This window comes from Hevea brasiliensis, chromosome 12 (assembly GCF_030052815.1).
Source record: "Hevea brasiliensis isolate MT/VB/25A 57/8 chromosome 12, ASM3005281v1, whole genome shotgun sequence".
NCBI lineage: Eukaryota > Viridiplantae > Streptophyta > Magnoliopsida > Malpighiales > Euphorbiaceae > Hevea > Hevea brasiliensis.
The window spans coordinates 43,487,025-43,505,185 of NC_079504.1; the positions used below are offsets into that span (position 1 = coordinate 43,487,025).

The following is an 18,161-nucleotide window of genomic DNA, read 5'->3' on the forward strand; positions in this document are numbered from 1 at the left end:
AAATAGGGTGTTCCGGTATGCTATGTGACATATCTTACTCGGCTATACTGTAGACGGGTAAGGGGTGTCACATGATATACTTGTATTATATAGGTATTTTAAGGCACTTTTGTATTGCATTTCATAACATTTAGGTTCTCAGCTTCATGAATTTTATTTAGCTTCATTAATTTTTATTAGTTTTGATAGTATTTGCATAATTTCATGTTTTCTATGCCTTTTTAGGTGATTTAATGAAGATCCAAGCATAAAAGTTAATTGAGCAGATTGAGAAGTCAGAAAAGGCAGAGAAGAATGCTGCACACAAAATACACGGGTCATGTAAAGCCAAAGCTCACCCCATGTAGCATTCTGCCTAAGCACATGATATAAATACTAGAAGACAAGAACAAGCAAAAGAACAATTTGCTTTACTTTTTAACCCTAGTTTTCTAAGCAACTTGGAGAGATTCTACATCAAAGCTCAAGGAGAAGGATTCTCAGCTGAAGTTCCAAAGGTCTAAGGCTGCAGATCTTCATTTTGGGTTCTTTTGTTCTATTTCCTCATATTGTTTTATGTTCTTTTATTTTAATTTCATTATGTTTGTTAAACTCACAATGAGTGAGTAGTTTATTTAATTCTAGGGTTAAGGAAAAAGCACTCTTTAATTTTGTTATGGATCTATACTAAAGTTATTTAATAAATATGAGTTTTGTTCTTTGATTCAATCTTTTGTGTTCTTAATGCATGTTATGTATTGGTACCCATTCAGTTATGATATAAGATGCTAATTAAAGAACTAAAAGGTGAAGATTGGCATTGGAAATTAGGATTTTGAACCTAAGAAATCTGACCTAGAGATAAGCTAAAATCCTTTATGGAGTTTCATAATTAATCAAAGAGCTTAAAGGGTTTTAATTAAGATTGATCGTCACGAAAGTAGGATTTAAGTTAATTAAAATACACCTTAAGCGCCCTGAGAGAGGACTTAAGATATCTTAGGATTAATTTCCAGCAAAGTAATAATTCTCAATTTGTTGAATAGGTAAGGTTAAATCCATAATAAGGCTGAAGTGTGAAATCTTAATTCTTGAATTATTTTTGTAAATTGCTTTCTAAGTTTAAGTTTACTGCTTTGCCTTCTTTTATTCTCAATAGCTTTAGTAAGTTTAAATTAGTTTAATTTAAATCTCTTTTATCATATTTGATAGTCTAAACAGTCAAAGTTGCTATCTAGCTTTGTATTCACCAATTCCTCGTGGGAACAATACTCTATTTAGTAATATATTACTTGTTCACGAATCGTGCACTTGTGGGGTTATAAACTAGCAAACAATCACATTTTTCCATTTACACTCTGGAATAGGTAGTGGGTTGAGCATTCATGCTAGCTTCTATTGCTCTAGCTTCACTCTCTGACAAACCTCACAAACAGTTACAAACTGTGCAATTTCCATCTTTATGGAAGGATACCAATGCACCTTTTTTAAGTTTTGATACATTTTGGTGGCTCCAGGGTACTATACTTAGCATTATGAGCTTCCCTCATAATGTCTCCCTTGAGTTGGGTGTCATTTGGCATACAAAACCGATTGTTGTACCTTAATACTCTTTTTCCATAAAAAAGAAACTCATTGATCTTACCCTTTTGTACTGCTTCTACTATTTCACCAACTTAGGTCCTTCATGCTATTTCTCTGCTATTTGCTTTAGGTACACTTGTGTCACCTTCATCTGAGCTATCCAAGTACCTTTAGCTGATAAAACCCTTCTCTAATTAGCTGGTGCAACTCCTTCAAGATGGGCTGTCTTTCTACTGATATATGTGCCAAATTGCCAAATAATTTTTTGCTGAGGGCATCTACAACAATATTTGCCTTTCTCAGATGGTACTGGATTATACATTCATAATCATTGAGTAGTTCTACCCATCTTCTCTATTTGAGATTCAGCTCTTTCTGCTTGAAAATATACTAGAGACTCTTGTGGTCTGTGAAGATCTTGCATTTTGCTCCATAAAGATAATGTCTCTACATCTTTAGAACAAAAACTATCACCATTACTTCTAAGTCATGAGTGAGATAATTAGCTTCATGCTTCTTCAGTTATCTTGGAGCATAAGCTATTACTTTTCCTTTCTGCATGAGAACACATTTCACACCCACTCTAGAGGCATCGCAGTAGACAATGAAATCTTCATTGGTTATAGGCAAAGCCAGTACTGGTGCTGAAATCAGACACTCCTTAAGCTTCTAAAAGCTCTCTTCACATTCATCACTCCATTCAAACTTTCTATTCTTTTGAGTTAACCTAGTCATTGGAGCAGCTATCTTGGAGAAATTAGGTATAAATCTTCTATAATAGCCAACCAAACCTAGGAAACTCTTAATCTCCATCACTATGGTTAGCCTTGGCCAATTTGCTATTGCTTTTACCTTCTTAGGATCTACTTTAATTCCATTCTCTGACACTATATGGCCCAAGAAGGATATATTCTTTAGCCAGAACTCATAATTAGAGTACTTGGCATATAACTGATGCTCCCTCAATGTCTAAAGAACTATTCTTAAATGCTGTGCATGCTCTTTTGGACTTCTGGAATACACCAATATATCATTAATAAAGATGATTACAAAGTGATCTAAATATTGTCTGAATACCCTGTTCATGAGATCCATAAATATGGCTGGGGTATTTGTTAACCCAATGGCATCATAAGAAACTCATAATGCCTATATCTAGTCTAAAAGGCAGTCTTTGAAATATCTGACTCCTTAATCCTTAACTAGTGATATCTAGACCTCAAATCTATCTTTAAAAAACAACTAGCTCTGGCGAACTAATCAAACAATTCATCAATAAGGGGTAGAGGGTACTTGTTCTTTATAGTTACCTTATTCAACTGTCTATAGTTAATGCATAGCCTCAAGGATCCATCTTTCTTCTTTACAAATAGTCCTAGAGCACCCTAAGGAGAAGTACTTGATTGGATGAATCCCTTATCCATTAATTCCTGCAGCTGTTCTTTCAATTCTTTCAACTCTATAGGAGCCATCCTGTAAGGAGGGATAGATATGGGTCTATTACTAGGCACTAGATCAATTTCAAAATCTATCTCCCTCTCAAGTGGTAGATTTGATAATTCTTCAGGAAATACATTTGGAAACTCTCTTATCACAAGAACTGATTTCGATCCACCTTTATTCTCCATAACCTCTCTAACATGGTTAGAAACCCTCTACATCTTTTTCAGAGCATCTTATTGGCTTGCATCGCAGAGATCATCCCCTTCATTGCTAATGTCTAATCTCTATGGAAAACTACATCTAACCCATTCGATCCTCTAAACCTTACTACCTTGTTTCTACAGTCTAAGGTGGCATGATTGGCTAAGAGCCAATCCATTCTAAGAATGACATTAAAATCCATCAATTCTAGGACTACTAGGTCAGCTAGAAAACATTTATCCTCCACCATTACTTGATAAGCATAATAGATCATCTCTGTCATTAAACAATCACACTTGGGAGCACTAACAAGCAACGATTATAGCAGACTCAAAACTACTAAACAGAATCTCAGAACTATTTTAGGCTTAACAAAAGAATGGGATGCACCAGGATCAATCAATACATGCATATCAAAACTTCCAATGCAAAGGTTACCTGACACTACAGTTTTGGATGTATTTGCTTCCTGTTGTGTCATGGTAAAGATCCATGCTAGTGCTATTAAACCCCTTCCTTGAGAGACTACTGTAGAGGAAAAAGAACCTTATCCTCTACCTTGTCCCTTTCCTGATAAGGGACCCACAAAAGTTTGTCTCATTACCCATTGAGCCGCACTACATAACCTAATTTGTTGTTATGAAACCACCTTTTCCATGTTAGGACACTCCCTAGACATGTGCCCCTCCTAACCACACCTGTAACATTTGGAAGTTCCAAACCTACAAACTCCTCGATGGGGCTTCCCACATCTGACACAATTAGAGGTATCCAAATCCAAACTAGATCTGCCTCCCATCCCAAGGCCTGACTTGATTCTGTTATAGAACTTATTCTTCTTTTGTTTCTTGCCAAACTTTCCTCCTTTATCTTTCTTAGTTTCAGATCAGGAAATAATCTTGGTTAAGTGATCAAGCTTCCCTGCATTAGTAGCCTTAGAAACAGTGGATTGCTTGACTTTTGTAATTTTCAGCTTCAGACTCCCTTCAATGATAGCCCTAACCTTCATCTTTCTCACAACATCTACTATAGTTTCTGTAGCCAAAATCAATGAAGAGTATCTGGAGTGCAACCTCTGAGTGTACTTCTTTGCCTTCTTCTTATTTGTATCATACTCTTACCCTACATACTGCAGACGCTCAACAAACTTGTCCATATACTCGTCTACACTCATATCAGCAGTTTGTCTCAACTGTTCAAACTCCACCACCTTCAGTTCCCTAGATCTTTTTGGAAAAGCCTAATTAGTAAACTTTGTCACAAACTAAGACTTGGTCATACTGTCAACCCTATCAATAACATAGAACTTGTACTATTCCTTGGCCTTGTTACGTTTTAAGTTAAAGCCAGCCATCTGAATGGCCCTCCTATTATTGGTGTCTTATTCATCGAATATCACTTTGACTGCCCTAACGCACTCGAAAGGTGATACACTTGAATTGTATAGCTATTTTTAAGCACATTTATATACTATCTCATAGCATTAGGCAAGTATTTTCATGCATAGTAGTTTATTTCATTAGTTTTTGTAATTTCTATTGTCAAGCCCTTAATTCCATGTTTTCTGCATCATTTCAGGCGTTTGGGTGAAGCCTCACAGTATAAGAGTGCAAAAGGAAGCTTGGAGAGGTCAAAAGACTGAGTATTGCTGCTGACACAAAGTACACGGGTCGTGTAAGCCAAGCCCCAGACCCGTGTAACCTTCTACCAGAAGAAAGCCAGAGAGCCAATGGAGAAACAAAAGTACATGGGTCGTGTAATTGGACCCGTGTAATCTACAGGGACCCATGTAAGTCTCTGCCGGGCATAAGCTTGAAGAACCTTAAGGGAACAAAAGTACACGGCCTGTGTAACCAAGCTCGTGTAGTTGGCGCAGACCCGTGTAAGTCTTTGTGCAAATGCAAGACTCTGCAGTTCCACTCCAACAAGTTACACGGCCCTGGGCCGTGTAGTGACACATGGGCCGTGTACTATGCGGCAGCCAGTTTTATAACTAGAATTTCTGCTCTTGTTTTTTGATTAAAATGAGACTCCTAAAGCATTTTGGACTAAAAAATGACCTAACCCTAGAGCAACCATTATAAATAGAAAAGAAAATATCAGAAAGAAGGGGGGGCTCTCATTTATCTTTTGACAACACTTTTGAGGAGTTTTGAAGGAGAGAAACCCACACTCTGCACTCTCACCAGCCGTTTCGAGGAGAGGAACATCAGTACCAAAAGGAGTTTTCCAACTGAAGCTCCACAAGATCAAAGCTGCAAAATCTCTTCGGTTCCTTCATTTCATCTCCTTAGATAGATTTTTATTGTTTTATTTCTTCTACATGATTTTCTTTTTGCTATTTTTACCTTTTATCATGATGTTTGCTAAACTCGCCATGAGTGAGTAGTTTTCTTATTCTGGAATTGGGAGAGTAATGCTTGTAATTATTATTATGGATGAACACTAAGTTTTATTTAGTGGATTTGAGATTCATTCCTTGATTTAATTTCTTATGATCTTAATGCATGCTGTGTGCTGGTACCCACTTAGTATTGATTATAGATATTAATTGAAGGACTGAAAGGTAAAGATTAATATTAGAAAATCAAGATCTTAAACCTAGGAATTCTGACCTAGGCATAGGCTGATACCTTTGTGGAACTTCAAAATTGGTCAAAGATCTTAAAGGATTTTAATTAATTTGATCACCACGAATGTCGAGTTTGAGTTAATTAGAATACACCCTAGGTGCCTTGAGAGAGGATTTAGGATAACTTAGGACTAATTTCCATCAAGGAAAACGATCCTCAATCCAGTAAATAAATGAGATAACATCCCTAGTAAGATTCAAGTGTGAAATCTTAATTCTAAAATTGTTTCAAATAAATTATTTCGTTTTAAGTTTACCATTCTAGTGTTTAAGGTCAACAAACTTCATTCCCTAAGTATTCGATAGCCTAGACAGTCAAAATTATTTTGTAGATTGGTACTTACTAATCAAATTTCTCGTGGGAACAATACTCTACTCATCACTTTATTACTTGTTAGCGATCCGTGCACTTGCAGGGTTGTAAAACCAGCGAAACAAGTTTTTGGCACCATTGCTGGGGAGTTTTTGGCTTTAGTAATATCAGGCGATAGGCAATTTAGCTGATTTAGGCAATTATATTTATTATCTAATTTTATTTTACTGGTTGTATTTCTCTTCTTTTCTCTCAAGTGCCCAATCTGGTATATGACCAGAACAAGGCCAGAAGAAGAAATTTTGGACTGTGATCCAGAGATAGACAGAACTCTGAGAGCCATCAGGAGGGAAAGGAAACATCAAGAGCACGGTCAAGAAGATCCTGAAATTCCAACCATGGTCGATAATAATGACAGACTTAGACTCTAGAGAGATTATAGAGCTCTATCTATCCAAGGATTTCAGCCCAATGTCACTAGACCTACAGTGGAAGCCAACAACTTTGAATTAAAATCAGCATGGCTTCAAATGATTCAATAAACCCAGTTTGCAGGTTCACCAATAGAAGACTCACAGTATCACCATTAGTGCTTTCTTGCCCTATGTGACACATTCAAGATGAATGGAGTGTCTGATCAAGCAATAAGACTTAGAGCATTCCCATTCTCCCTTCGGGACAGAGCAAGGAAGTGGTTACTTTCTCAACCGGTTGGAACATTCACCACTTGGGAAAACCTCTCTCAAGCTTTTCTAGCAAGGTATTTTCTACCTATAAAGACTACAAAACTGAGGCTTGAGCTCAACACCTTCAGACAAAAGGAAGGAGAATCACTCTATGATGCATGGGAAAGATAGAAAGACCTACAGAGGGAATGTCCACACCATGGCATAGAGGATTAGCTATTAGTGCAAAATTTCTATAATGGGTTACTACCCTCTATAAGGAGCACAGTTGATTTAGCTACAAAAGGTGATCTAATAGAGAAAATAGTGACACAAGCACTTAAACTTCTAGAAAGGGTTGCATACCATAATTATGAGTGGTCAAATGAAAGAGGAAATGCAAGGAGAACTGCAGGGGTTCTAGAAGTAGATGCCCTAAGCATGATAAATGCTCAATTTGATCAGCTCACAAAGAGACTTGAAAGAATGCAAGCCAACGTAGTTGGTACAAACAGTCAACATGAGGACAGCTATGAAGGAGGATACATGAGTTCAGAATACAGAAATTTCAATGAACCCTCCATAGAACAGATGAACTATGTGAATAATGGGGGAAACTTCAACCAGAGGCAGTCCAACAATCCATATTCAAATACTTACAACCCTGGATGGAGGAACCACCCAAATTTCTCATGGTCCAATCAGTAGAACCAGCTAATAAACAAGCAACAAGGGTACAAACCATCAGCACCCCTTGGATTTCAGAACAAAGGTCAAAACTTTGCTCAGCCATCACTACCTCTTCAACCTCAATAACCTGAACTGAAGATGACCATGGAATCCATGATGGAAGGATTCCTAGCAGCTCAACAACAGCAAAATGAATTGATTAAACAATTGACTTCTGGAATGCAAAATGAATTGATTAAACAATTGACTTCTGGAATGGACCAACTTGCTACCTATAACAAGATGCTAGAGAATCAAATCGCTCAGCAAGCAAGTTCTTCAAGTAAGGCTGCTGGCAAACTACCTAGCCAACCAAAAATGAACCCTAGGGAGTATTGTAAGATAGTTACATTGAGGAGTGAGAGAACTCTAGTACAACTATAGGTAGAACCAATAGAGGAAACCATAGAAAAATCTAAAGGCCAAGTAGAAAAAAAGGAGGAAGAAGCTAAGAAAGATCAGAAAGAGGAAGCAGGGAAGACAAAGAAATTACTAGAGCCATACTAGCCTCCTATACCTTTTCCGCAGAGATTTCAAAAAGCCAAATTGGACAAGCAGTTTAGAAAGTTTTACAGAAACTTTATATCAATATCCCCTTCACTGAAGCACTTTCTCAGATGCCATCCTATGCCAAATTTCTTAAGGAAATTCTGTCAAAGAAAAGAAAGCTGGAAGACTATGGAACGGTAGCTCTAACAGAGGAATGCAGTGCCATATTGCAAAACAAATTGCCTCCAAAGTTGAGAGATCTAGGAAGCTTCTCCATAACCTGCCTCATTGGTAACAAGAAAATAGACAAGGCCTTCTACGATCTTGGGGCATGCATCAGTTTAATGCCTCTATCAATATGCAAAAAGCTGGAGATTGGAGAACTGAGGCCCACGATAATCTCATTACAATTGGCTGATCGATCTGTTAAATATCCTGTGGGCATACTTGAGAACATCCCTATCAAAGTGGGCAAATTCTTCGTTCCAATAGACTTTGTTGTCCTTGAGATGGAAGAAGATGTTCAAATCCCTATCATCTTAGGAATACCATTCTTGGCAACCGTCAGAGCCATCATAGAGTAAAAAATGGGTGACTAACCCTCAAGGTAGGAGAAGAAGAAGTGGAGTTCAACTTGTTCGACACAATGAAACACAAATTTGAACCTAATGAATGCTTCAAGGTTAACATAATTGATAAACAAGCTGAAGAGGAATTTCATAAGACACATCCTAAAGATCTTCTTGAAGCATGTATTGTGCATAGCCACACAGTGGGTGATGAAAATACAGAAATAGCAGCTTGTGCACAACAGTTAGCAGCTCATCCACCCCTACCCTTAGCTAAGGCTTTCGAGATGGAAAAGTTGAAGGAGGAACAAACCAAAAGTAAGCTCCAGGAAAATGCTAAATAGGTAGAGCTTAAACCTCTCCCCTCCTCGCTAAAGTACGCATTTCTGGACTCAAATTCTAAATATCCTATTATAATCAATGCTAGCCTGTCTAAGTTAGAAGAGGAAAAATTGTTAAGAGAACTTAAAATCCATAACAAAGCTATAGGGTATAAAATAGAAGACCTAAAGGGAATCAACCCTTCAATTTGCATGCATAGGATACCCATGGAAGAAAGCAGTAAACCCACTATCGAACACCAAAGAAGACTTAACCCAAACATGAAAGAAGTAGTCAAGAAAGAAATTTTAAAGCTATTAGACGTAGGTTTCATATGCCCAATTTCTTATAGTAAATGGGTTTGTCCAGTACATGTAGTTCCTAAGAAAGGTGGGACAACTGTTATCCAAAATGCAAATAATGAACTAATCCCTACTAGAGTAGTCACTGGTTAGCGAATGTGCATAGATTATAGGAAATTAAACAGTGCTACCAGAAAAGACCATTTTCCTCTCCCCTTCATCGACCAAATGTTAGAAAGGTTAGTGAAACACTCTTATTTCTGTTATCTAAATGGGTATTTGGGATTCCTTCAAATTCCCATTCACCCAGAAGACAAAGAAAAGACAACATTCACTTGTCTCTATGTAACATTTGCATATAGGAGAATGCCTTTTGGTCTTTGTAATGCCCCTATTACCTTTCAAAGATGCATGATGGCTATCTTTTTTTATTATATTAAAGATATTATGAAAGTTTTTATGGATGATTTTTCTATCTACGTAACTACTTTTGATGATTTCCTAGATAATTTATCTCAGGTGTTGCAAAGATGTGAAGAATCAAACCTAGTCCTAAATTGGGAAAAATGCCACTTCATGGTAAGGGAAGGTATAGTTCTAGGACATTTGATATCATAAAGAGAAATTGAAGTTGATAAGGTAAAAATTGAGATCATTGAAAACATGCCACCACTAACATTAGTCAAGGGAGTGCGAAGCTTTTTGGGACATGCAAGATTCTACAGAAGATTCATCAAGGACTTTTCCAAAATAGCTAAGCCACTTACCAACTTTTTAAGTCAAGATGTTCCTTTTGATTTTGATGAAAATTGCCTTGTCTCCTTTAACAGGATCAAAGAAGCCCTGATATTAGCACCAATAATGCAGCCACTAAATTGGGAGCTACCATTTGAGGTGATGTGCGATGCGAGTGACTTTGCAGTTGGAGAAGTGCTCGAGCAAAGAAAAGATAAAAAGCTCCATGCTATTTATTATGCTAGCAAGACACTTGATGATGCGTAAGTCAATTATGCCACCACAGAGAAAGAATTCCTAGCAATGGTGTTTACAATGGATAAGTTTAGATCTTATCTCATTGGGTCAAAAGTCATTGTATTCACAGATCATGCTACAATTTGGTACCTTTTAAACAAGAAGAAAGCAAAACCAAGGCTGATTCGATGGATTCTACTCCTGCAAGAATTTAACCTTGAAATCAAGGATAAAAAAAGGATCCAAAAATGTAGTAGCTGATCATCTTTTTAGACTAAAATTGGAGTACACAGGGGACTTCGAAGATTTGCCAATTGATGATTCATTTCCTGATGAGCAATTACTTGCATTCTCCCAGGCTCCATGGTATGCGGACTTTGTTAAGTTTCTTGTATGCAGGGTGTTACCCCCAAACATGACTTATCAGCAAAGGAAGAAATTCCTACATTATGTGAGATACTACAAATGGGAGGAACCTTTACTGTACAAGAAATGTAATGATGGGCTGATCAAAAGATGCATATCAGAGGAAGATATGGAAAAGCATCCTCCAGCAATGCCATTCATCACTATATGGAGGACACTTCGGCACCTCAAAAATCGCAGCCAAGATTTTGCAAGCAGGGTTTTACTGGCCACATTTGTTTAAGGATGTAAGATCCTTTGTGCTAGCTTGTGATCAATGCCAAAGAATAGGCAACAGTTCAAGAAGGAATGAAATGCCACTGCATGGTATACTTGAGATAGAATTGTTTAATGTATTGAGAATAGACTTCATGGGCCCATTTCCCTCTTCCCGTGAAAATAAGTATATTCTGGTTGGTGTTAATTATGTGTCAAAATGGGTAGAAGCAATTGCAACACTAACCAACGATGCTAGAGTGGTCACAAGGTTCTTTAAGAAGAACATCTTTACAATATTTGGCACATCATGAGCAATAATCAGCGATGGAGGAAGTCACTTCTGTAACCAATAATTCGAAACACTACTGAAAAAGTATGGAGTGACTGAAAAAGTATGGAGGAAGTCACTTTTGCAACCAATAATAATCAGTGGTCAAGTAGAAATCTCAAATAGGGAACTGAAGTGGATTCTGGAGAAAACTGTAAACAGATCCAAGAAGGACTGGTGCATGAAGTTAGATGATGCACTATGGGCATACCGCACTGCATATAAAACCCCAATTGGCACAACACCCTTCTGACTAGTTTATGGAAAATCATGCCATCTCCCTGTTGAACTTGAGCATAAAGCTTACTAGGCAATTCAGATCCTAAACTTTGACCTCAAAGCTGCTGGTGAGAAAAGACTCCTACAACTGAATGAGTTGGAAGAAATTCGACAGGATGCATACGAAAATGCCAAAATTTTCAAGGATAAAACCAAAAAATGGCATGATAGGCTCATAGCAAGGAAAGAAATAAAAGAAGGAGATCTTGTCCTCTTATTCAACTCTAGATTGAAACTCTTTCCAGGAAAGCTAAAATCAAGATGGTTCGGACCTTTCAAGGTCACCCAAGTCTTCCCACATGGAGCAGTAGAAGTGTGGAGCGAAACCTCAGGTGCATTTAAGGTCAATGGACAGAGGCTGAAGCCTTACTTTCAGGGAGAACCCATAGAAATGGGAGTCAATTGTACCCTCGACCATCCTACCGACAGACCAATTAAAGACTATAAACAAGCGCTTTTTGGGAGGCAACCCAAAATTTTTCCTGAACTTTTCTCTTTTTTTTTCTCCTTTGTTATATTGATTTTTGTTTCATACTCAGTAGCATTTCATTTTGTAGGATTTTTTGGAAAGGGGAGTAGAGAACAAGAGAGGAGAGGAATCACCAAGTCAAAACCACAAAAGGGAAAATTGGACAAAACCAGGGAAGTAGCTCTATCGCTAAACTTTACATCCATTTCATGTGTTGTGATGATAAAAACTTTTCATTTGAGAAAAATTTGGAAAATCAAAAAATTACACGAGTCGTGTGCTGGTTTCACACGCCCTGTGTAACTTTCTGGAAGTTCGTAAATTTCTTGCAATTTTTAACTTTGAGGGAGACAGAAAGTTACACGGGTCCATAGCTCAATTTACACGGACTGTGCAATTTCTCTAGAAGAATAACTTAAAGCCAGGGAGTTACATGGGCCTCCTTGTATTTGACACGGGCCATGTAACATATCCAGTAAAGCAACTCGGGAGACAGAAAGTTACACAGGTCCTAGAGCTCATTTACACGGGCCGTGTACTACGACAGAATTTGAAATTTTCAGGCAGAAATTTACATGGCCCTTCATGTCGGGACCTGTGTAGTGATACACAACCCGTGTATCATGTCGCAGACGTGACTCCGACACAAAATGTGAGAAACGAAGAGTCCTAATGGCTCTTTAAATGCACCCCTCGCATTAATACCGTTCATAAAGGCAAAACCCTTCATCTCCACCCCTCCTAGCCTATAAAAAGCACTCAAATATCAGCTCCCTTCACCAAACCCTACTCTTCTCCTTCCCAAAAACTCATCAATGGCTCCTGCAAAGTGATTTGCAAGAAGAATCGACTCTTCCTCGAGGCAAAGAGGAGAATCCTCACCTTCTCCACCTTAGCAGCCACCCTAATGCCCAAGAACAAGGGCAGCCTCTCCCCAACCATCTCAACCACCTCATCCTCCACTGTAACCCCAACCACAAGCCGCTCCGCAACCTAAAATCTCCATTCCTTGGGGATTCCGTGATGATGCCCACAAGGCAATGTGCACCCAGTTTCACACTTGGAAAATAAGCTCCATAAAATACATGGATTTTTCGCTGCTGGACAAAATCGGGCTGCATAATGAAATCATTAGGCTACTCGATAGCATCAGGTGGTTAAGGTTCACCCAACTCTAATTTCCAGCATATCGAGACACCACACTGGAGTTTTTGGGTAGTTTCAAGGCCACCTTATGGCCTACTGATAGGGAGGATAGGGGCAGGATTGAATTTCGCCTCCTTGGTGTCAACCGGGTGATGAATATAGATGAGTTCAACGCCATCTTTGGCTTTGACAGCGCCGGCCACTAAGAGATCCCTAGGAACCACATGCTCTACAATAATATCAGTTTCTGGAGTTCTATTACCCCGAACACAGAGCTGTATAACTCCAACAAGTATAAATCCACAGGTATCACAAGTTCAGCACTGCGCTACATGTATCGATTCACCACCCACACCATCATGGGTCGTGGCGACAGCCTTGGCATTGTAAACGCCAACGAGCTATTCTTCTTATGGTGTATGGTCACTGGACAACACTGCAGCATCGATTTCTTTTTGTGTAACCATCTCCGCCGCCTCTATCATTAGCCTACCGAGCACATCGTGCTTGGTGGCCTTATCACAACCATTGCCCTCCACTTCGATTTCGTTCTAGAACATCACAGGTTGCGCTCTGTCACTGGAATGTCAAGAATAGATCAAACCATCTGCATATCTATGGGGATATGTAAGAAGGTGGGCAACATCTGCATACCTACTGGATGCCGAAGGGAATGCCATCCCTCGGAGATATGAAGCATGAGAAGGACCTAGCGAGACTTTGTAGCTTCAAGAAGAAGGCCAAGAGCGGATGTTCCAGGAGTCCCCCGTTCGAGTGCCTCCATACACACCACCACCAACAGATCCGGTCCTCGCATACCTACAGTGCATGGAGACCACCATATATAGCAGGATGCGAGCAATCGAGGACATCCTCCAGGAATCCCACAACAAATTGGACATGCTAATGGAGAAGCTAGATGAGGAGGAGGAGGAGCCAGTATCGCCATCATCACCATCAGAGACCTTTTAGAGCTAGGACTATAGGATAGGATCTTTATTGTAATATCTTATATGCCTTAGTCCTAGGTTGCAATCATAGGTCTCTTTTATATGCTTAATGTCCAAACATTTCAATGCCTAATAAATAATATGCTTCCTTATAATCTTTGTACATTTTCTCTGATTTTGCATATTATTTTAACATTGAGGACAATGTCTGGTTTGAGTTTGAGGGGGATACAAGTGCTTTGCATATCATTACATTTGCATATCATTACATGCACATCATTACATTTGAAAATTTTGAACTTTAAATTGTGAAACTTAGCACTATAACCAATTTCTAGTATGCTAATAATTGGACTCCATGGGATAGAGGAATGAACATATCTAGATAGGAAAAAAGGGATTCTAACATGTTGTTTGAGAAGAAACTAATCTCTTTAATGGAACTAGACTAGTTAAACCTCTTCATAACTATTAATTTATCACATTGAACTTGTAAAATTAGGAGAACATTTTTGAAATACAAGCAAATCTAAAAATGTCTCACTAGCTCTAGAACATATCTCTTGGACTTATCAAGGGAAATCCTAGTATATGCTTGATGAAGAGATGATTAAGGCATTCTTTGATATAACCTCACTAAGCCTTAGCCACCCTTAATTAAAATATATATCCCTTACAACCAACTTGAAACCTATATTTATCCCTTAGAATTTATTGCTTACCCATATTATTTACCTAGCCCCTAGCCTAAACACCTATCCTACCCTTTTGAGGAAGCTAAATGCATAAGTAAAAAGTATATTAAGTGTAAAAAAAAAAAAAGAAAATGGACAGAGGATGTAGAACTCAAAAAAGAGTGCAAGTGTGAATTAAAATCAAAGAAAAATTTTCCTTTCCAACCCAGCAAAAGCAATGAATTTTGGGGAGAGTGTCGACACCATATTTTGGCTGATCCCCGAAATCAATAGACCTTGAAATCGACCCCCAGCATCGAGCCTCCTTGTCATTCAATTCATTTCTGATCTCTCTTTCTTGGGATCAAACCAAAGTCAAGTCTCTTTGCCAACTAATCACATTTCCGATCTCTCTTTATAAGAAATCAAACCAGTACCAGGTCTCCATCCTTACCGATCTCCCAAATCAATTACCAAGTTTCCTGGCCAGTCAATCACACATCCAATCTCTTGTCAAACGAAATTGAACCAACATTAGGTCTTTATGCCATCCGATCCCCCTTTCATAAATATTATAGATAGTTGTTCAATAAAGTTAAGGTTTTAATCCGGCTTAATGGTGCTTCCGATCTTAAGTGTTCAGATCAGGTTTCTAATTTTAATAATCTAAAGTTCCGTTCAGTGTTTGTTCTCGGTTTAGGCCGATCTCATGTTTACAATTTTTTGCCGATCTCTCATACATAGATTAATAATTGCTTTCAAGTTATTCTAATATGTTCAGAAAATCAGGCGCTTATGCAACTTAGATACTTTCTGATCTCATCCAGTCATGGAACAAAAAAAGGAACTTCATTTCATTTCAAATTAAAATATATACAAGTCATTCGGCTGGAGGATCACCCCCAGCCTGTTCTACATTTTGTTCACCCCCTCTATCACCTTCAGCCTCCTCCTCGCTATCCTCTTCATCTTGGGGAGCCAGGTCCATCATTCAGGAAAAGTCCTCCTCGGGATAACGCTTCCTGAGCTCAGCCAAGAGATCCCCATGGGCGTTCACATAAGCGCCGGCCTCCCTTGTCACTACCTCTTCTTCTTTTGCTTTGAGTTCCTCAGTGAAGCGAGCGACATTAATGGCTTAGAGCGCCCGAACCTCTTCAAGAACATGAGCTTGCTCGGCCAGTTTATCCCCGTTGAATTTCATCCGCCCCTCAATTTCAGCTATGTAGTTTTGGGCGAATGAAAGTTGGGATCGGAGGGAAGCGGCTTCCTGACCCACCTTCTGGATCTCCTGCTTTAAATGATGAGCCTTTTCCTGGATAATATGTTAGTTCACCAAACTCTCCACACTTAGGCTCATAGTCTAGGTCAGGATATCATCGAGACTGTTCGGGGTTAGCCTATCCCAATCCTCCCAAAGGCAGATGGAGGCCCCCAAAACCTTAGCCAAACCCGGATTCTCCCGAACAGTTCGGTTCTTTTCCAGGGAATGGATCAGTACTTGAGCGCCGCGGGAGAGGGTCCTCGAGGTAGGTTGGGAAGGACCCCCTTCCACACTGAAAGCAACTGGAGGGGGTGGTGGCGGCTCTTCTTGACGAAGAGGAGACTGAACCACTTCTATTTTAGGAACTGGCAGTCCTGAGGGCCGGGATGACCCTCCCTACATCTCTACTGAGTCATGCCTGGGCGTCTGAGAAGCCTCGGCGCGCTTCATCTCCCGCATTTTTTTGGAAACCTCTCTCTTCTGCTTTTGGCTCTCCTTGGAAGCCTCGCTGCCTACCATGCCTGCACAAAGAAAAAGTCAGTGAGTTCGCTAAGGCCCGAAGATCAGAGATATAGAAAGTACCGAGGCCGAGGTCAGAGAGCTGAAGCCCGCGTTCTTCGCCGGTAATCAGCCGCATTGTCCAATGATGCTGTTCGGCCGTCACCGCATCTAAACAGGAGAATTTCTGAGTGGCCGCCTAATCTTTCAACTCCATCACCATTATGCCCTCTTCCCTATTCAGGGTGATGCGCTTCAAAAGTAATAGGCCCTGATGTAGCCAGCTACGCGGGAAACCCTCAAAATCGCTCGGAATCTTGCTCCTCAGAATAAAAAAGCGATTTTTCCAATTCTTCAGGGAGGAGGGCAGGTCGGTAAAAAGCCCACAATGTGGTTTCACCTGAAAGAACCAGTATTCATGGTCCTTTCGACGAGTTAGCCTGTGTAGCTCGGTGAACACCTTCGCTATAGGACTGAGTCCCTTAGCTCGGCAGAGACCTCTGAAGGCTACCAGGATCTACCATGAGTTCGGGTGAACTTGAGCTATGCAGACTTGGTGGAATTTCAGAACTTCCTTGAAGAAGTCATCAAGAGGAAACTATAGCCCGGCTTTTAATTGCTCTTCATATACCATGATCATATCATTTTCTTCGAAGAAGTGATCAGCTCGGAGATCGCCATGGCATCTGATAAGTTTGTATGAATCGGGTCGAAGGTTATATTCTTAGCTAAATGACTGCAGATCGGTTTCTTGAAGGATTGACAGCAGCTCATCCACCGGAAGGCTTTCTCTCCCTGAAGAATGTGTTTGCCTCAGAGGGTCCCACTTGACCATGGGATGGAACAGAGGATGTTAGAGGTTCAGATCACACACTTGGTTTGACCACCTCAACTTCATCTGATGACCACGAGACGTGAACGGAAGGGGGGCTCGCCGCTCTCTGACCCTCGGCACCACTCATTTTCAAAGAAAAGAGAAAATTTAAACTAAAAGAAAGATCAAAACCCTTACCGGAGTGTGATCGGTGTCGAAAGAACTTGAAAAATCGAGAGAATTTTGGAATCACTCGCGAGATGCTGAAAATGACATAAGGGGGCAACTAGCTGACCCATCCCTTATTTATACCCATCTGGGCATTTAATGCTCATAGTGTCCCAAGCGGCGCATCGGTTAGCGAGATTCGCCAGCTTTTTCTGACACGTCTCATGAATATTCTGGAAACTCCATAATTAAATGAGGGGGGGATCGGCTAATTAAAAACCGGCAGATTAAGGTAGATGTTTTACGGATCGGATAAACATATCAGAGATCGGAAAATAACCAATGTAATAATAATAAAATGATAATTGTCAAAATAAAATTTCATTTACATCAGAGGTCAGATTACATCATTTGGGAAATCTCTATAAATCGCATTACATTAGAGGTCTGATTACATCATTTGGGCGATCTCTATAGAACGGATTATATCAGAGGTTAGATTACATCATTTGGGCGATCTCTAGAGATCGGCAGTACATCCTATCTAGTAAAGGCCTATGTCAAAGCCTAGTCTCGTGGCTGAATCAAAAGATGTGTTTGATCAGGAGATTGGCCATCGACATCGGATAGATGTACAGCTCAGATGGGGGAACTATGACTCTCATGAGGATAAGAGAGGTTATCGTCAATGTTATCGCTCCGAATCGAGCCGCTGTCGGGACACCCAATGTGGTGAGAAGCCAAATGAACT

General features: G+C 39.6%; 1 non-coding gene across 1 annotated transcript; it reads right to left on the reverse strand.

Moving 5' to 3' along the window:
• Positions 1 to 6,937: 6,937 nt before the first annotated feature.
• Positions 6,938 to 7,044, reverse strand: LOC131171560 (small nucleolar RNA R71). Its single transcript, XR_009142220.1, has one exon. It is a non-coding gene; the product is annotated as a small nucleolar RNA R71 (small nucleolar RNA).
• Between the last annotated feature and the right edge of the window lie 11,117 nt (positions 7,045 to 18,161).